This window comes from Marmota monax, unplaced genomic scaffold, assembly GCF_021218885.2.
Source record: "Marmota monax isolate L192 unplaced genomic scaffold, Marmota_monax_Labrador192_F-V1.1 WCK01_AAM20220418_F8-fsc00021, whole genome shotgun sequence".
Classification (NCBI taxonomy): domain Eukaryota; kingdom Metazoa; phylum Chordata; class Mammalia; order Rodentia; family Sciuridae; genus Marmota; species Marmota monax.
Window position 1 is genome coordinate 22,239,449 of NW_026695228.1, and position 4,925 is coordinate 22,244,373.

At 43.6% G+C, this 4,925-nt stretch overlaps 1 pseudogene; it reads right to left on the minus strand.

Annotated features, from left to right (window-relative positions):
- Positions 1-451: 451 nt before the first annotated feature.
- LOC124087646 (zinc finger protein 14-like) lies at positions 452-3,372 on the minus strand (annotated as a pseudogene).
- Positions 3,373-4,925: the final 1,553 nt, after the last annotated feature.

A 4,925-nucleotide genomic window follows, 5' to 3' on the forward strand; every position in this document is an offset into this window, starting at 1 on the left:
AATTGACAACAACAAATAAAAACTCATTTTTCACTGCCCCTTTACCACAATTATTTAAAAACTACAAACAAATGAAGGCTAATGGCATATCAGATAAAGTTCTGGAAACCCCAAGAGAAGGTATAAACACCTGGAATCTATTTAGCTCTGCAAGAGTTTTACTCCCACGTGCAGAAGGCGCACAGCAATCAGGCATGCAAAGCAAGGGTCTGCTCAGCCTTGTAATACACATCAATTTGCTTTGGATCCAACATGCTTCAAAATGTTAGAAGTCTTACTACCTGGTTTTATTAAAAATATATTACCTAGAGCTGGGGTTGTGGCTCAGCAGTAAAGTGCTCACCTAGTACATGCAAGAAAGTGAGTTCAATCCCCAGCACCACTTAAAATAAATAAATAAAATAAAGGATACACACACACACACAACTTATTAAACTCTCATAGTACAGCCTAAAGAAAACTCCCAGAACTGTCTCGCCTCAATCTTTATTTCCAATAATTCACATTAGAAACATAGTGCAGAGATATAATTTAAGAACGAATTACTGGTGAACAATATAAGTTTTGGAACATTTCTTCCAGGTAGTACATTTTCTGGAAACTTCTAATCAAATTATTTTGTACCAAGCTCTTCATATTAATTGCATGAATAAAATTCTGCTACATGAGGAATTTTCTTTTTTCTTTTTTTTAGAGAGAGAGAGAGAGAGAGAGAGAGAGAGAGGAAGGGAATTTTTAAAATATTTATTTTTTAGTTTTCGGTGGACACAACATCTTTTTTTGTATGTGGTGCTGAGGATCGAACCCGGGCCGCACGCATGCCAGGTGAGCGTGCTACGGCTTGAGCCACATCCCCAGCCCATACATGAGGAATTTTCATAGGCCTCTGAAACTGTTATATTTGACATAAGAAGTTTTCACATTACAAGTTCTTGATCCACTGTGATTTCTTACATGTGAACCAAATGGAGATCATTTCACAGGTCTTCTATTGCAAGTTCTACTGAATACTGTGCTCATTTATATGGGTTCACTGAACCAAGATGACAAGTGTCCCCACATCCTTTGTAATAATATAAGTTATTACTATTGCATTCTCATGTTTGTGAACAACTTCATGTGATAATAAAGAATTCCCAATTTTCTGTATTCAGGGTTACTCTCCAGTGCGCTCTTCCATGTACTTGAAAGAATATGAGAATTAAGGTTCCCCCTCACTGTGAATTGTTTCATGGTATCAAAGGGAACTGTAAGTAGTAAAGGCTTTCTCACATGGCTTACACTCATGGAGTTTCTCTCAAGTATGAGTTCCTTGATGTTTGAGAAGGTAACTGGATGGAGTGAAGGGTTCGCTGCATTCTTTATACACACACACACACACACACACACTCAGGATTTTTCTTCACTATGAATTCTTTCAGGTATTTTAAGGGTGAAGGAATCACTGGAGGCTTCCCACACTGCTCACATGCAAGTTTCATATCACTGTGAATTCTTCTGTTGTCTGAGAAAATTGGGGTCACCACAGGCTTTGCCACATTGCTTTCATACACAGGGTTTTTCTCCAGTGTTCATTATTTCATTTTTTCTAACCAAATAGGAATGAATGAAAGCTTTCCCAGATTGCTTACATGTATGGGGTTTCTCTTTACTGTGAATATGTTCACGTGTTTTGGTGTGGCTAGAAGAACTAAAGGCTTTTCCACATTTCTTACATGCATAGAGTTTGTTTCTACTGTGAATCTGTTCATGAATTTGAAGGGAATTGGGGAAACAAAAGGCTTTCCCACATTGTTTGCATTCATAAAGTTTCTCTCCACTGTGAATTCGTTTGTGGATTTTAATAGGAAGAATTAAAGGCTTTACCACATTGTTTACATATACAGGATTTCTCTCCACTGTGAATTCGTTCATGTTTTCTAATACAGCTGGAAGAACTAAAGGCTTTTCCACATTGCTTACACACATAGGGTTTCTGTCCACTGTGAATTTGTTCATGAATTTGAAGGGAATTGGGAAAACAAAAGGCTTTCCCACATTGTTTACATTTATAAGGTTTCTCTCCACTGTGAATTCGTTCATGTTTTTTAATGTAATAGGAAGAACTAAAGCCCTTTCCACATTGCTTACATACAAAGGGTTTCTCTCCATTGTGTTATTTCATGTATTTGAAGGGATCTGGAGAAATGAAAAGCTTTCCCACATTGTTTACATACATAATTTTTCTCTTCACTGTGAATTTGTTCATGTGTTTTCACGTGGCTAAAAGAACTAAAACCTTTTCCACATTGCTTACATATGTAGAGCTTCTTTCCACTGTGAATTTGTTCATGAAGAGAACTGAGAAATGTAAAGGATTTCCCACATTGTTTGCATTCATAAGGTTTCTCTCCATTGTGAATTCGTTCATGGATTTTAATGTAGCTGGAAGAACTGAAGGCTTTTCCACAGTGCTTACACACATGGGGTTTCTCTGCTGTGTGAGTTCTTTCATGCTTCTGGAAACGCTGGGGATCATACAAGGCTTTCCCATCTTCCTTATATTCATATAATTTGTAGATGGACACAGTACCTTTATTTATTTATTTTTATGTGGTTCTGAGGATTGAACTCAGTGCCTCATACAAATAAGGCAAGTGCTCTGCCACTGAGCCACAATTCCAGCCCCACCTCTTGAGTTTTGACTGACAGCAGGATGACATAAGACTTTCAAGTCCCCACTTCCATGACAACTCTAAGTCACTTTGGCCCATGCTGACTGGTTCTAATTGGAACAGGTTCTTACAGATTTTATGGGTAGAGAAAATTATCCGAATTTTCTCAGAGTTGCAGGACCTGATTGATGTGAGGGTCACAAAAGTCACCCCCTTCAGGGTAACTTGTGTTCCTCTTATGAGCATTTCCCCTGCAGATAACAGGTACTTCCTTGAGGAAAGTAACACATCCTGTCAACTTAAGCCAGACTTGGCTGCAGGTAAATTGCTTTCTAAAGTGAAAGCATGTGGGGGGTCTGCACAGTGGGCCCATTTTATAAAATGATTCCCTTATCTCATGGTCCCACCGCTCACATCTCTCTGCCCCTGACATTTCTAATCCTGTTTGTTCCTCTCTATAAGGAAAACCCACTTTTCTATCTCTTGAATGCGTGCAGACCTTACAGTTGAGGATTTCCTCCTCCTGCTCTACTCCTTTTAAATCAAGTCATGTCCCACCTTAATCAGCATTTGGCTTTAGAACAATACCTACAAACAGCCCAAGGACGACAATAATTTCAGAGAGGACAAGACCTTTCTCCTTCTCCTCCACACGTACCTGTGGATCTCCCCTCCGATCCGCGTGGCGCTGCGGGGAAACACCTGTGTGTGTGGACATCACTTCAAGAAACTTGGCACGACGGGGACAGAGCGTGGGCTTGAGAACCGGCTTCCCCAGGTTTGCAGACTTCGGAGTAACCAGGGGACCCCGAGGAGCAGGGGGGCTGGGACGCGCACACCTCCCTCCCAGGCCCCGCCTCGCCCGTGGCGGGAGTCTCCCCGCGACCCTCCCGCCGCCACCGCAGAGGGGGAGACGCGGGGCTGGGCGGCCGCGCTGCCCACAGACCGCTCCGGCCGGCAAAGCGCCGCGCAGGACCCGGGGCCCGGCCGGACTCCGACCGCAGTCGCCGCAGCTGCCGCCGGAGGCCCGGGTCCCTCCACAGCGACTCACCGTCCCCTTCACCGCGACCCGCTCCCCTTGCGGGAAGGGCGCCCTCCACACTCACCATTGCCCTCCTTCTGCGGTTCCTGGGGTCGCCTCAGCCTCCAGAGGGCGGAGGTCACAGCGACGAGGCTGAGTCACTTAGAAGTTCTCTTCGCAGGACCCGCTGGACACTCTATGGCGAACCCTAGAAGGAAGCTCCACAGAAGTGGAAGGTTCCCGCCCTCTTCCAGCTGCGGTGCTGATTGGACAGTTCCTGCAGTCCTACCCCGTGTATCTGATTGGCTAGCGATCCAGGCCCCGCCCCTGAACCCTGAGTGACAGCAGGATAGAACCTCTCCCTGGCTGAATGGAACCCAAGTGAATTGTTTCCAGCTACAGCCCTTCCCAGCCTGAGCTTCTTCTCAGGGCCTGGACCTGACCTAACCCAAAGGATTATTGCACTTCATCCATGATTACTGCACTTAATCCATTTTGTTCCATCATCCTAGGTGTGGAATATCTATAAAAACTTATAGTACAAATATAATTTTATAATGAATGATTGTATAAGAAATATAATTATATTAATTAATATTAGTTAATGTGATAATATATAAACTCTAGATTATGGAAATCAACCTATTTTAATGCACTAGAGAAGGAACCTTAGAGAGTCACTAGGGAGTGGCCCCAGCCAAAACCTTGCAGTTTTTCCCCTTTGTCCATCACCATGCATCCAAAGGCAGACTGGGATTAGAGACACTGTGTACTCATGCCAGAAGCCCTCTGAGCCTGGATAGTGAGAAATGGCTTTGGCAAAACCTGACATGCCTGACACACAGGAAAGGTGATTAGGGACCCCCTAGGCCCTGAATCCTATCACCTGAGTCTTGTAGAATGGAGGCTTGCACGAACTGCATTTAATTAGTTGAGGAGTACCCATTATTGTCCTCCAGAAAGAGACAGAAAGCTCAGAAAGGTGTGCGGTGGGCGTGAAGGACCTTACCTCCTTGATCATCCTGGAGGAGCTCCCAGAGATGATGCTGGTATTGTAAATCCGATCATTAATAGATATGGAAGATTTAAAATCCCCAAAATAACTTGGCCTGAGAAAAAAGGAGGAAAAAAAAAAAGCCATGCACTGATAGCTTTCATCCTCCAAGACAAATGTTTTCCTGATGCTAATTGCAGGCAGGAAGGAGGTGTCTCATTACACCTAAAGTGATAGCCACTGAGGGGCACTGACT